This window comes from Notolepis coatsorum (genome assembly GCF_963971535.1).
Source record: "Notolepis coatsorum genome assembly, chromosome: 9".
NCBI lineage: Eukaryota > Metazoa > Chordata > Actinopteri > Aulopiformes > Paralepididae > Notolepis > Notolepis coatsorum.
In genome coordinates this window covers 96,131,797-96,147,942 of record NC_140173.1, presented here as the reverse complement: position 1 = coordinate 96,147,942, position 16,146 = coordinate 96,131,797, and the positions used below count along the sequence as shown (strand labels likewise).

The following is a 16,146-nucleotide window of genomic DNA, read 5'->3' as shown; positions in this document are numbered from 1 at the left end:
TATATTATATCATATACACTTATATTATTTTATGAAACAAGTCCAGGCACGCACGCAATGTATTGGCAGCCTGAAATCATGATGTTTCGGTGTGAACACACCTTCTTCAGTAATGGCTTGCATGAAGGGTATACGTGACCAAATTTATACAAATCAAAAAGGAAGTGACAACATATGACTACATCTGAAACTACTGAAATATAAACACTCATGACCCATAGCAGCAGTCTTTAAATTATAAATATAAAGAATGATGAATTTAAATTAAAAAAAAATTAATAAATAAACAATCAAATGAAACAGGTCAAAACATTTGCTGCTATTGATTGATTGAAAATTGTATTAACAGATTGCAGAATGGGTACAGTACAGTACAGCTCAATACATACAATTGTTAAGGGGATGCAGACCAGACCACAACTGTACAAGCAAAACTGTACATTGGAATATTGACAAGACCATACTTGGTAATTTACTGTACATTGGAGGGGGTTGTGTTAGGACATTTACAGGGGCCAGTTTCGAATTGCAGTCTCCCGTAGGTGTTTTTTGAAAGTGGGTAGTGATTCACATTCCTTTACAGCTTTGGGTAGGGCGTTCCACATTGATGTGGCATAATTGCGAAACGTGTTTAGTCCCTTGTTTGAGCCGAATCTGGTTTTAACATGATTTGTGGAGCTCCCTCTGGTGTTGTGATCGTGGTATTCACTGACCTTTGGGAAGTATTTTGACATGTACATGGGTACCTTGGTCGTGTAGTGTATCTTGTAGACCAGGCCCATTGCAAGTTGCTGTACTCTGTCGTCTACTCTAAGCCATCCTAGGTTGTCAAAGTGGGCAGGGGTTCTAGGAGTAAGGTCAAGCAGTAGTCTGACCAGTTTGTTTTGAGATGTTTGTAATTTTGTTTTTAGCGCCTTTGAGGTGCTTTGGTACCATGAGGTGCAAGCATAGTCGTAGTACCCTTGAATGAGTGCTCCTGCCACAGTCTTCAGGGTATTCTTGTTTACCAGTGAGGAGATCCGGTACAAGAATCGAGTTCGTTGGTTGACTTTTTTTATTACATTGGATGCCAAAGATTTGCCTCTAGGATGGAACCCAGGTAGGTAATATCTTCTTTCCTTGTGACAATATTGTCACCCACTGTAACTGAGAAGCCGTCGGTCTTGCTGAGTTTGTTATTTGAACCGAAGAGAATGGACTCTGTTGTGAAGGGCCAGATTAAACCGAATATATATATTTATTTATATATATATATTTAATTGTATTTGTATATTCTCTAATATTCCCTGATATCCCTTGTATATTCCTTGTACAATATGCATTGAATATCCATTCTAGCCTACTGAACATCCCATAATAGTCTCCATTCTACTATTGGTCGAGACCTTGGTGCCAGGCTGCCATACCCCTCAGACCCAGTTCAAACGTACCGCTCCACATGTACGAACAAGTCCTAGTTCCGCGTAGGAATCTGACTACCGCACCACTAATGGGACTATTTGTTCATAGTGCGTATATATACTGCGCTACTAAAGTAGGACTTTCTTTTCAGTCCAGTTTCTTACCCTCCAATAGAGTCACAGACGTAAAGCCTCCCCGCGACGCCACGTGTGGGAGTAAGGCCAAGTTCGCCTACCATCGGTATTGAGACATCGTGTATATTAATATTTGAATAGTCATATTTGGCACTATATCGTCGAGTTGGACGTAGTCTATTAAGCTAATAATAGTCTGTTAATATATAGTGCTTCGTGCGGTGAGAATACTACCGTAGTCAGTACCCCATCGTTTCGGGCAGAGAACTGGCTGCTTACCCAGGATGGTTGACCCCATGTGAAGCTGCACCCAAGGAGCCCCAGAGCCGACGAGCGAGTGGACCTGTATACCGGATTATTCTACCGACGACAGCCCGCCTTCCCAGGCACGGATTATGCTTTGTATACTTTGATTATTCCATGGATAAAGACCCCCGACACTGCCGTGTGTTGGAACCCCCCCCCCTGGAGAGGACGCAAGGTGAGGAGACGCTCTGCAAGACGAGGTCGCTTCACGTCTCTCCCCCGTGGACCGGAGAGAGCCGGCCCACAAAGAGTCCACCTGCTTTCATCTGTGGTCCAAGGATCGCCGGCGCATTGAACGGCACTACAGTGGGTTCACCTGGGATACCCTTGGCCGGACGAGGCAGCCGGATTCTACCCCCCCCCCCCTCCTACTCCTGTCGGCTTACAAGCGACCGGATTAACCCCCTCTAGTGTATCTAGTATATAATCATTAAAGTATCATTGCTGTTATTCCTTAACTATTCCAGGTCGTATATTTACCACCTGCGCCTTCAGAGATTGGACATTCTCTATTGATATACCGACGAATACTCTTTGCCATAAAAGTGCATACTATTTCAATTCATAAATGTAATTAAGTGATTAAGTGCTTGTTCTACACACCATCGCTGTGTAGAAATAAAGACCTGTTTCGACTTCGTACATTTGTGTTGGATCCGTTTCATCTACGTGAGAGTGTTTATGATAATATATTTATGCCGTGTACTGGGTGGCCGAATATTAAGTACAAAGGTAGTGGTAGTAAGTATCATATCTAGTAATACAGTCAGGGAATTGTACCCCTCAGTTACAATTGGTCCTTCGAGCCGGAGGGTAATTAGTGTAATATTAATATAGTGTTATTAATATTGAAATGGCCTATGATGAACACTCCACGAAACGATCCTCCTAACCAACTCCCGCAGCGCGAATGACGGCTCCCTCAGTACTTAGAGGCTTACGCTGTCAGTCAACAACCTAGTCTTCTACTAACAGTAAACGCGGTAAAACTAGAAAGTAAAAGTATGTCTAACCCCAACGCCCAGACTACCCCGACCATAGAGGCCCCTACGGGCTCTAATGTAACTGACCAAGTTCACGGTGGGGACCAGTGGGAACCAGACATGACTTCACACCCCGCCAGTACTGAAGAAGTAGTCCCCGATGAGTCCCGGGAGGAATACAACGCTACCGAGAGAGAACTCGGCACGGAAGAAGACGGGGAGAGCACCGTGGAGATAGAACTCCAAGGCTCCGCAAGGAGTACCCCGAGGGAAGGCTCCCCTATACAACCGCCTTCTCCCAGCGAGGCAGAGAGGACCCTACAGCAGGCCTTCCTCATCAGCCTGAACGCCGCTGCTGAACGCGACCGACTGCAGATCCAGCAGCGAAGCGAACACGAGCAGATACGTCTAGAAATAAGACGCATTCAGATGGAAGAGAATGTGGCCCGAGAACGAGCCGGTGCTCAACGGGACGCAGCGCGCGACAGACAGCAGTCGCAACTAATAGAACAGCTGATCAGACGGACAACACCCTCTCCCTCCGCCAGAGGCTTCAGGAACTCGTCTAGACACACCTCCAGGGCGGCATCCCCTAGCCGAGTAAACAACCCTGAACTTGACCAACAGACGAGGACTATACCCCCCACAGACCACCTCCCCCCACCGGTCCAAGCGAGACCTAGCAACCGGGAAGGAGCAGCATATCCTGTGGAGAGGCTAAACCAGAGACTACAAGCACTGGATGACCTAACTGAAGACGAAGAGGAAGAGGAGGAGAACCACGCCCGAAGACAGCACAGTACTCTACCGGACCAGGAGGCCCGGTACAGCCCAGGCTATACTCCCGCGGAGCTGCGCTACAGACCCCCGACTCTATACCCGGGTGAGCACGACGCACGACCCGCACCGAGGAACAGCACCTGGACAAGCGGGCCATGGTACACTGCCGGTACCAGCCCATACCAAGGAGCGGGAGGAGACTCGCCTAGGAGGCCTCTCCCCCAACGCTCGCCGATGTATCCACAGTCAGCGTCATACATTGGCCCGCCTATGGTACCCGACTTCACCCAAGAGAACCGGGCCCAGTATACGGAACTCCGCATGTGTCTGGAGACCATGTTGGTGGATGTATTGGATGAACGCCACAAATACGCCATCCTACTGAAGCACTTAAAGGTACCCCGCGCACATAATATAGCGCTCGCCTACGCGACTTCCACCACCCCATACACAGCAGCGCTGGTAGCATTGGACCAGAGGTATGGGCGCATATGGGATTACGTGATCCAGGAGATCCGACACATCGACCGCTTACCCCCAGCAATAGACAATCGAGCACTGGACGACCTGTCCATCAGAGTGCAGTCCCTGGTAGGGATGTTGGGAGCGCAAGGAGAGAAGGGGAGGCATGAACTTTACGCCAACTCAAATGTGGAAAGGATCCTGGAGAAGCTGCCGCCCGCTCGTCAGGAGCGCTTTAGGCGGCAGAGGGACCACAGAGACCCGAATGGCCCCGAAGCGAACCTCCTCGATCTAGCAGACTTCCTGGCGAGAGAAGTCAGCAGCCTACGGCTAGATACATTCGGACGGAGCACCCCTGGCTCCAGAGAAGGAACCAGACGACTAAATGATGGAAGAAGATCGGTGACTGTGATGCACCAATCGGAGTCAGTACCGAGCAGCAGGAGCCACAGTACCCCCTCCAGAACGGAGAAGTGGAAGATAGTGTGCCCCTACTGTGAGAAAGAACACTGGCTAGCGCAATGTGACTCCTTCCCCAAGCTGAACGCGGAGGAAGCAGGTCAATGGATAAAGTCCAACAAGCGCTGTTTTCGCTGTGCGCGCTCACACATGGCAGCCGAATGCCGCTTAAAGAAAAGGTGCACCAAGTGCGATGGAGCCCATCTGGACATACTTCACGACAGTAACAGACGGCGCCCTTCACCTGCACCATCCAGCCGCAAAGCGAGCGTCATGTACATCGATCCCGCCAGCAGCAGTGGAGCCCGAGTACTCCTAAAAGTAGTGCGTGTGACACTAAGCTACCAGAATAAAGTCCTGGACACTTACGCCGTCCTCGATGACGGGTCAGAGAAGACCCTGCTGCTCGCCTCCGCTGCGGCCCAGCTAGAGCTGCGGGGAAGCGAAACCCAAATGACAATTCGGACAATAAGACGAGATTTGAAGACGATAAAGGGCGAGAATGTCTCATTCTCTATCGCAGCAAGCGGCCAGCCTGAGCGACGGTACCAGATTGCAGACGCTTTCACCAGCCAAGAAATAGGACTGTCGCGGTACACATACCCCGTCGCCAAGCTGATGGAGAAATATGCACATCTGTGCAAGTTACCGATCCCGCTCATAGACAATGCTATGCCGACCCTGTTGATAGGCTCCGACCATGCAGACCTCATTGTCCCGATAGACCGGGTTCATACCGGACCCCGAGGCTGTCCTGCAGCAGTCGAGACCCGTTTGGGATGGACTCTCCAAGGCCCGCTCGCCAAATCTCTCAACCGAAGTACAGCCACTAGATGTCTCCACTCCCGAGTCACAGAGGGAGAAACCGCACTCCTGCAACACGTAGAGCGGCTATGGACCTTGGAACAAATGCCCTTTAAGAACGGAAAGAAAGACATTCGCTCTAAAGATGACATTTACGCCATTCACCTCCTCGAGACAGGGACCAAGAGAGTCCCGGTCAACGGCGTGTTGAGATACGCCACGCCACTCCTGCGGCGAGAAGGAATGCCTACTTTCCACGCCAAGACAGACGCCACAGAACGGTACCTGCTGAACACGGAGCGGCGCTTAGCCAAGAACCCCGCCCAAGAGAGTGTATACCGCGCTGAGATTGAGAAGCTCATCACAGCGGGACACGTCACAAAGATGGACATTAAAGAGGCTGACCAGACCACTGAATCGTGGTACGTGCCCCACCACAAGGTCCATCACAACGGTAAAGACCGCATAGTATTTAACTGCAGCTACCAGATCAGATCCCAAAATCTGAATAAAGAGTTACTGCCCGGTCCCACACTCGGCCCCTCCCTACTCGGCGTTCTACTCCGCTTCCGCCAGGAAAAGGTGGCCATCAGCGGGGACATTAAAGGAATGTTCCTGCAGGTGAGATTAGTAGAGGCGGACAAGCCCCTGTTACGGTTCCTATGGAGAGAGAAGCCAGGAGATGAGCACCCAGCCATCTACCAATGGGAAGTCCTCCCCTTCGGAACGACGTGCAGCCCCTGCTGTGCGACATTTGCACTACAGAAACATGTAGCAGAGGACCCAGCAGCGGACGAAGAGGTCCGACACAGCGTAAAGAACAGCTTCTACGTAGACAACTGTCTACAAAGCCTTTCAACCCAGGAAGGAGCCGAGGCTCTCCTGATTAAACTCCGCGCCTCATTGATCAAAGGCGGCTTTGATCTCAGGCAGTGGGCCAGCAGCGATCCGCAAGTACTGCGCAGCCTCTCCTCCGAGGACAAGGCAGCCAGCAGCGAGACCTGGATGGCTACAATCCCGGGAGAAGCCCAGGAGATGACCCTGGGATTGGTGTGGCGATTCAAAACAGATTCGCTTCACTACAGACACAAGCCCCTGACTACGGAGCAGGGAAGGCCGGCGGCGGCGCCGACCACCAGACGGAGTGTGTACACAACACTCGCCCGACAATATGACCCGCTAGGATGTATTCTACCGTACACCACCAGGGCAAAAATGATTGTACGAGCATTGTGGGACAAGGACCAGGGCTGGGACGACCCCATTCCCGCACACCTTGCATCCACCTGGAGAGAGTGGGAGATGGAGCTCCACTCACTCCCAGGCGTTAATATGCGCCGAAGCTACTTCCCACCCACGGTGAGGCCAGAGACATGTAAAATGGACTTACACGTCTTCAGTGACGCCTCAGAGGTCGCATACGGATCAGTAGCCTACTTGCGGGCCCAAGACCAGGGGGGAGAGATCTACACAGCATTTGTCCTCGCCCGCTCGAGAATAGCCCCACGCAAGCAACAATCTATCCCACGTCTAGAGCTCTGCGCAGCCCTAGCCGGAGCGCACCTAGCCACGCTCATCCAACGTGAGCTCACCATACCGGTGTCTAGAACAATCCTGTGGTCAGATTCCACGACGGTACTCGCCTGGATCAAATCGGACTCATGCAAGTACAAAGTCTTCGTGGGAGTCAGAGTCACCGAGATTCAAGACTTAACCGAAGAGTTAACCGGAGAAACAGAGTGGCGCTACGTTGATACAAAACAGAACCCAGCTGACGTCATCACCCGGGGGATGCCCCTGGATGACCTCACCCGTCGCAATGTCTACAGTGACGGCCCCGCATTCCTAAGACTCCCGGAAGGACAGTGGCCCATGCCTATCCCGAGGGAAGCAAGTCCAGAGGAGGTGGAAAATAAGAAGTCTGTGTTCTGTGGATTGAGCACCGTAGCCTCCACCGACCCTAACATAGACGATTGCACATCCATAGAGAGTGCACAACAAAGAACATTCCTGCGGTACCACCCGGAGTGCAAGTCCCCCGCTGATATGTCAGCAGCTAACTACGAGGAAGCAGAATTGCTTCTACTGCAGCGAGCCCAGAGAGACTCGTTCCCCGATGAATTGGCCTGTCTACAGGGAGGAAAGCCCGTCCCATCCGACAGCAGATTAATTCACCTGGCCCCCGAGAGCGACGCTCATACCCTCATCAGAGTGGGTGGTCGCCTACGCAGAGCCCCCAATCTACCGGATGACATTAAATACCCGATCGTATTGAACAGCCGACACAAGGTCACAGAGCTGATTATAAAGAAATACGATGAGGATGTACATCACGCAGGAGCAGAAAGAGTCTTCGCGGAAATCAGACGTCGTTACTGGATCCTACAAGGAAGAGAGGCGGTACGACGCTTCCAGCGAACATGTCTAGACTGCCGCAAGTGGCGCGCGCAGCCCAGCATACCAAGGATGGCTGACCTTCCTCCATGTCGCCTCCGAATCGGTGACAAGCCATTCCACTCAACGGGTATGGACTGCTTTGGCCCGCTGCACATAAAGAAAGGAAGAGGAACCGAGAAGCGGTGGGGTATTGTATTCAAATGCATGACCACCAGAGCGATACACATCGAGCTTCTCCCGACCATGAGCACAGACTCATTCCTTATGGCCTTCCGAAGATTCACATCACGGAAAGGAAGACCGTCTACCCTATTGTCCGATCATGGGACAAACTTCAAAGGCGGCGAAAGAGAGCTGAGAGAGAGCTTCCAAGCTATGGGCCCAGAACTTAAGACCCACCTCGCTCCAGCACAGGTTGATTTCCAATTCAACCCCCCAAACGCACCCCACTTCGGTGGCACTTGGGAACGAGAAGTGCGCTCCATAAAGACAGCCCTGTACGCAGTACTTGGGGCCCAGACTGTGGCGGAAGAAGTCCTACTGACAGTCCTTACGGAGATTGAGGGAGTACTTAACTCGAAGCCCCTCGGATATGTCTCCAGTGATGTGGCGGATATCGACCCAGTTACCCCCAACACACTCCTGATGGTGCGGCTAGATCCTGCATTACCCCAGACAATGTACCGGCCTGAAGAAGCGAACGGCCGACGAATGTGGAGGTACAGCCAAGTATTAGCCGACAAGTTTTGGAACAGTTTCCTACTGCACTATCTACCGTCTCTACAGACCCGCCAGAAGTGGGTAAAGGAGAGAGACAATTTGACAGAAGGAACAGTCGTCATGATTATTGATCAATCACTGCCCAGAGCTATGTGGCCGGCCGGCCGCGTAAGCAAAGTGATCACCGGTGCCGACGGCAAGGTCCGAGCAGCTGAAGTGCTCGTCCAGGGTCGCACTTACACCCGTCCCGTGGCAAGGCTCATAGAACTGCCTCGACTCCCAGACACAATCGATGATGACCATGACCCTACAACCCTATGACTTTGTGAAGTTGACTGACCCCTACAGCAAACCCTTATGTGTAAATAGACAACGCGATTAATCTGTCTCTGTTTAACTGATTAGGTCTGGGACCTATTCAGGGGGTGGCTGTTGTGAAGGGCCAGATTAAACCGAATATATATATTTATTTATATATATATATTTAATTGTATTTGTATATTCTCTAATATTCCCTGATATCCCTTGTATATTCCTTGTACAATATGCATTGAATATCCATTCTAGCCTACTGAACATCCCATAATAGTCTCCATTCTACTATTGGTCGAGACCTTGGTGCCAGGCTGCCATACCCCTCAGACCCAGTTCAAACGTACCGCTCCACATGTACGAACAAGTCCTAGTTCCGCGTAGGAATCTGACTACCGCACCACTAATGGGACTATTTGTTCATAGTGCGTATATATACTGCGCTACTAAAGTAGGACTTTCTTTTCAGTCCAGTTTCTTACCCTCCAATAGAGTCACAGACGTAAAGCCTCCCCGCGACGCCACGTGTGGGAGTAAGGCCAAGTTCGCCTACCATCGGTATTGAGACATCGTGTATATTAATATTTGAATAGTCATATTTGGCACTATATCGTCGAGTTGGACGTAGTCTATTAAGCTAATAATAGTCTGTTAATATATAGTGCTTCGTGCGGTGAGAATACTACCGTAGTCAGTACCCCATCGTTTCGGGCAGAGAACTGGCTGCTTACCCAGGATGGTTGACCCCATGTGAAGCTGCACCCGAGGAGCCCCAGAGCCGACGAGCGAGTGGACCTGTATACCGGATTATTCTACCGACGACAGCCCGCCTTCCCAGGCACGGATTATGCTTTGTATACTTTGATTATTCCATGGATAAAGACCCCCGACACTGCCGTGTGTTGGAACCCCCCCCCCTGGAGAGGACGCAAGGTGAGGAGACGCTCTGCAAGACGAGGTCGCTTCACGTCTCTCCCCCGTGGACCGGAGAGAGCCGGCCCACAAAGAGTCCACCTGCTTTCATCTGTGGTCCAAAGATCGCCGGCGCATTGAACGGCACTACAGTGGGTTCACCTGGGATACCCTTGGCCGGACGAGGCAGCCGGATTCTACCCCCCCCCCCTCCTACTCCTGTCGGCTTACAAGCGACCGGATTAACCCCCTCTAGTGTATCTAGTATATAATCATTAAAGTATCATTGCTGTTATTCCTTAACTATTCCAGGTCGTATATTTACCACCTGCGCCTTCAGAGATTGGACATTCTCTATTGATATACCGACGAATACTCTTTGCCATAAAAGTGCATACTATTTCAATTCATAAATGTAATTAAGTGATTAAGTGCTTGTTCTACACACCATCGCTGTGTAGAAATAAAGACCTGTTTCGACTTCGTACATTTGTGTTGGATCCGTTTCATCTACGTGAGAGTGTTTATGATAATATATTTATGCCGTGTACTGGGTGGCCGAATATTAAGTACAAAGGTAGTGGTAGTAAGTATCATATCTAGTAATACAGTCAGGGAATTGTACCCCTCAGTTACAGACTCTGTTTTGCCCATGTGTAATGATAGTTTGTTATCAGCGAGCCATATGCAGATTTTGCCTAGTTCTATGCTATGGGTCATGAGTGTTTATATTTCAGTAGTTTCAGATGTAGTCCTACTCTGTATGTATAGCTTTCTGCTTTTCATGCTTCTGAAGAGGTTGTGCTTGTAAGTTTGCGTTATTTTTTTCCATAGCCGCATTTTGCAGAGATGCTCTCTGATTGGCCACTTCATGTGATATGTGCGCCCAATCGTGTAACGCCTGTTTCTACACCGGTTAAGCTTAGGCACTCTTTCGAAGTTGGTTAAGGTTAGAGTTTGTCTTAGAGCAGGGCGATAGAACACCAGCCCTGATTCCAAACTCTAACCTTAACCAACTTCGAAAGAGTCGCCTAAGCTTAACCAGTGATAAACTAGGCGTTAGGTAGGCGTTATTTTTCTTCCTAGCCGCATTTCTGGCAAGACGCTCTCTGATTGGCCGACGCCTGTTTCTACACTAGTTAAGCTTAGGCACTCTTTCGAAGTTGGTTAAGGTTAGAGTTTGTCTTAGAGCATGGCGATAGAACGCCAGGTAGTTTGCAGGCTGTTCGACGTGGAAATGGGCAAAGACACAGCTCGTCACGCGATTGGGCAAACATGTCAGTGGCCAATCAGAGAGCGTCTGCCAGAAATGCGGCTAGGAAAAAAAATAACGCGTTAGGTAGTTTGCAGCATAGATATATATATATCGATAGGTTATGACTATAACCAAGTTCTGTTAGTAATGGTGACTCTCGGCGTCACTTCCGCACTGTACCTCGCTTGTGCACGCGCACTGAATAAAAATTCCACAATGTACCTTTACATCCCAATATTCGTCTGACCACACCCCTATCAGCTTACCCTCATAAGCAGGTGTGCGGCCACCTACTCGCCTCCTTCCCAAGCTTTCACCACAAGGTGAGATCAAGGGCTGCAGCGGCGTCGGACGCCGAGCATCACCATTACTAACAGAACTTGGTTATAGTCATAACCTATCGTTCTGTATCATAATGGCTCTCGCTCGGCGTCACTTCCGCACAAGGGAGGCCGAGCGGGAGCCATCGACCGACAAATACACCCCGCTGAGGCCCCCCACAACCATCAGATCAGGGAGGACCGAGCCCCCCCGACCCCCCCTAATGGAGGGCACCCCCCCTATTGGAGGTTCCCGGGAGGGCGACGGACCCGACCGTGCGAAGAGGCACTCAAGCAACTCAACGCACAGGGTGAGCAGACCGTGGCCTGACCCCACGACTACACACACGCACAACCCGCATGCCACCCGGGAACGAACGGAAGGAACAACCTTGTTACTGCCCCCAGAAATCACAGGGTCAAGAGCAAACCCAACCCTGTGGCAAGGCCGTAGCAGCGGAGCGCGAAGGAAGACCCAGACCCACCAAAGGGACTGGATCCCCTGGAAAACGGGGGCCCGGAGAGGTCCATGATGCCAGCATCAAGACCCCACCAGGCGGTCACTTAGTGACACCGCCCCCCACATCGCCAGCGTATTCGGATAAGGCCCCTCTCAAGAGCGGGCCCTTTCCCCCCAATAGCACACCGCCTGGCACACTGACCCTGCAGCACAGGCAGTCAGCATGGCCGTAAGCACCAAAAAAGGTTTACCAACAGAAGCAGGCAGCGCACCGGGGAAACCAGGCAACAGGCTGTAACCCGCGCCTGGAGCACTGCGGACGAGACAGGCGCCAGAGGAGTCAGCTGAAAACAGCCGCCCCGGCGGAAGGGGCGTATGCTGGCGTTGTTGATCACCATGACAAAGCCTCCCTTAAACCCCCCCCCCCCCCCCCCAGCGGGTATGAGGCAGCGAAGGCTGACACGATTGGCAGACGTCATGAACGTGCAGGGGCACACTCAACCGGGTAACCCGGGAGTTGACTCTGCTCCAACACACCAGAGAACCAACCACCCTGTCATTACCCTATGCGGTGGTTGATCCCATAACCCCTCAAGAAAAACTCCAAAACGTACCTGCGGGCATACTACCGCAGGACAATTGTTTCAGTTTCCAACAGGGTTATCCCAGGCCTACGGGTCGACGAAACATTACTTCGGACCGGGCCCGGCGATACGGGAAGCACAGGGTCACCAGATTAGGTCAAAGACCACCCCAACAGGCCCCTCTTCGCCATGCGTGAGAGAAGAGCGAAAAGAATGGAGAACCAGCCCCAAGCACACCGTACTTGGTATTCCCAGGCGGTCTCCCAACCAAGTACTAACCAGGACCAACCTGCGTAGCGGCCGAGAGCTGACGAGATCGGGCGTGTACAGGTTGGCATGGCCGTAAGCCATTACGACAGTGCAGAGTACAAAATGTACCCAACAAGGGTCTCCATAGCGCCTAATCCTGTGACACCCGGACCGACCTGGCATTTTTCCCCCTGAAAAAAGCCCAAGTCCCTCAGGGTACCAGAACAGCAGATCTGCATCCCCGGCGGACAACGGGTTTAACTGATCCGGACCAGCGTGACCAGAACCAGTCCCGTGCCCTAACCACGCCGACATGCCTACTCCAGGAGAAGGGGCAGATATGCGTGTTGATCTTAAACATGAAAAGAAGGCGCCACCCAGACGTTCGGTGCGAACCGCGCCCGGTGGCCCACCCCCAGGGCGTGAGACCCCTCTACATATGTTCAGATCCATTCCGTCATCATCCCCCAGATATGAACGAGAATCCGTCAACAACCAACACAGGTCGTCGGAAGAGGAAAAACCTCCATCCCAGTTGCTTTATAAAAACGCTGTTTTAACCTCAAGCAACCGAGGCGTGCCAGTCATTCGCCTGATCATTCAACAGAACACCCCGAGCTAGCACTATGCGTGCATCGGGACACAACCACATCAATGAACAGGCTATTTAGACCTGTCATTGAATCCCCAAGGCGCCCAGGGGAACGACAAGAGGGGTGTGATGCTTCCTAACTCCAACTCTTTTTAATAAAAAAGAAGGAAGCACCAACAGCATGTATCCCAGTCTACACAGCCGGGGGTACTTTTTTTTTTTACATTTTTACATCCCACCACCCTCCCATAGGGAGGAGACGGAAATCCCCAGAGAGACTTCCCACGCGAGCTGTACAGATTGAAAAGAATATATTGTAACCTTGAGCCATGTAACATTTTGGTTTTAGGGCTCTCCGGGGAGGAGGCACTGAACCCATACACACTCAATAATCGAATTGAATCGAATACACACACAATAGAGCAGGACTCCTTTTTGAAGTTCTACTCACCTTGACAACCTGAGGAGGAGGCTCTGCACTCTGAGGAGGCTCCCTCACATGGAAGGAGAGTCCTAACTCACAGAAGGCCCGAATAGGAGCTTCGTGAGGAGGAGCCCTGACCACTCCCCGAAACAGATCCACCATATGGACCCGAACAGCTCACGGAAGTCCTACCAACAGAGACGCGCACAGTGACATACTCTATGGCGGGGGAATTTCTGCGGTGCACACGCCCAATATTCCAGGGCGTGGGACCAGGAAACTCCCCCCCCCCCATCTTACCCTGTAACGTGCCGAACAGCAACGTGACAGGAACCTTGAAGGACAGGAGGTCTTAACCCCTGCCCATCAAAGAAGGGGAGGAAAGGATTACCAGTTCACCCCTTTACGACCCCACACCCATGATACGATGTAATGACAAATAGAGCATGACACACACAGTCATATTCTGCTACATGAAGTGTCTTTTTAACAGCTTCACACAGCTCATGTGCTAACATGCTATCTGATTTTTACTAAGGAAAAAACACAGAATAGAGAGGGCCCCCTTAAGAGCCCCGGTACCAGACTTACACATGTGCTTCTGTGGCCAACCCAACCCAGTTGTAGATCACAAGATACACACAACCCTTTACCACCACAAAAAATGGCAATACACTCGCCATTTTTCCATAATGAGAGAATACACAATTCTCGATTAGTATCGACCACAGGCCTTGCTAAGCACACACGAAAAGTGACCAAACAATCTTTTCTTTTAGGAAAATACAGTTCCTCAAGCAGTTTTAGCACAACCCCAGCAATCAAGCTAAGGGTTACATCGTATCCCACCACACAGTGACACAATATATTGTAACAACATGTCTGAGGAGGGTGATGAAGTCCCCAGGGAACCGGGGGGAAAACACCCCTCCCACCTTACCCTTAATACGGCCAGTTGAACAGGTAAACCTGTTAATATGTGAACACACTGTTCATTGTCATTACAGGCTGAGAAAAGAATTCATTCTTCACTCATATGTCACTAAGCATAGCTTTATAGGTTAGTTTAACCCCCTTAGTTGTGAGTACACGGTACATGAACACACATGATGTTTCTCAACACAACAAACCAGATCATTTTCACATCTGTAACAAACAACCCGATTTGCATGGAGAAGCCAATACCAGTGACAAGACAATTCACACATAACTCGCGTCGTATCCTAAATGTAGTGCAGCAACACTCGTTTTGGAAAACATCGTTATTTACAAAACATTTAGAAGGGAAAGAAAGAAGAAGTGTTCAAGGTCTGGTCAGGACCTTTCCTACCGTGAGCGCAGATCAAGCGAACTGCAGTCTCTAACAAGGCACTGATAGTAAACACAGCATCTGTGTTGACGACACGGGCAGCGTCGCTGCTCCATCCCGCCGCTACGGTCCTCCTTGTTGACGCAGTCCTCGCCGGCCGGCTCTCGGGTAGGTTCGACTAACATCCTCTGTCAAAGATGACGTCGTAGTCAGAGTGTTTCAAGGCATGTTATAGTCATAGCAATGTTCCACAGTGTAGCATCAAGCTAACAGCCGCTCTCGGCCGATAGCAGCAAGCTAACGTTTCCTAGCCTAGTGACACAACGGGCTAGCGCCGCAGCTAACAGCTGACTGGCTAACAGGTAGGCCACAACTAGCATGCAAGCTACGCAGCTATCACCTGAACTTGTACACAACGATATAACAAGCCACACTCAGACAGGCCGCCGTTCTGAAACCCTCCTCACCTTTTAAGAGAGAAGAGAAACGAGATGTCAACACAGTTTAACAACGGTGATTTTACCATACATCCGGCGGAGCCAGCACAATTAAGTCCCATCTGGGCTGTAGCCGACTTGAACATGGATCTTCCGATAACGAACATCCATGCCCACATTTCCTCGTTTAGGGTATACTCTCATTTGCATATGAAAGACGGGGCCTATACGGTGACAGAGAAGCATCCACTCGTCCAGAGAATCCTGGGATCACCAGTTACTGGTCGTGGCCCACTAGTTGCTATAATGGGCTTCAAACCAAGATCCTCCGCCGTCGCCTAAAAGGCTGAACAAAGGACCCTAATCGCTAGCCCAGACAAGTGGTGCTCGCAAGCAAACATTACTCACCAAACCTGGAACCCACCACTTCTCACAACAGTCGGTGCGTCCTACAGTCCAGCTGTGTTGCTGGAGGGTTTTACCCCATCCAGCCGCAGCAAGGAGGACTGCAGTTGGGAGGCATGTCCGCGGCGTGAACTCCTAATACGAAAAAACCGGTGGAGGTGTAGAATGATCATCATCTACATGATTTCAGGCTGCCAATAAATTAGAAAAACCTGGAGTGCGTGCCTGGACTTGCTTCCCTATTTTTTATGTATATTATCAGAGGTTACAGCACCCAGTGTCAAGTCAAGTGAGGTGAGCGCGTTCTACTACTTTTTTCACTTAAGACATATATACCAATTATTATGCTCTGTCCTTCAACTGCTTCATCAACATTCTATGCAGAACTATGCAATGTTTTATTATTATTATTATTTGTTTTTACAATGAAAGTTATACTTT

General features: G+C 50.5%; 1 protein-coding gene across 1 annotated transcript in view; it reads left to right on the top strand.

Moving 5' to 3' along the window:
• Positions 1 to 16,146, top strand: part of LOC311234394 (uncharacterized protein) — a 185,098-nt gene that overhangs the window by 73,065 nt on the left and 95,887 nt on the right. The window lies entirely within an intron of this gene.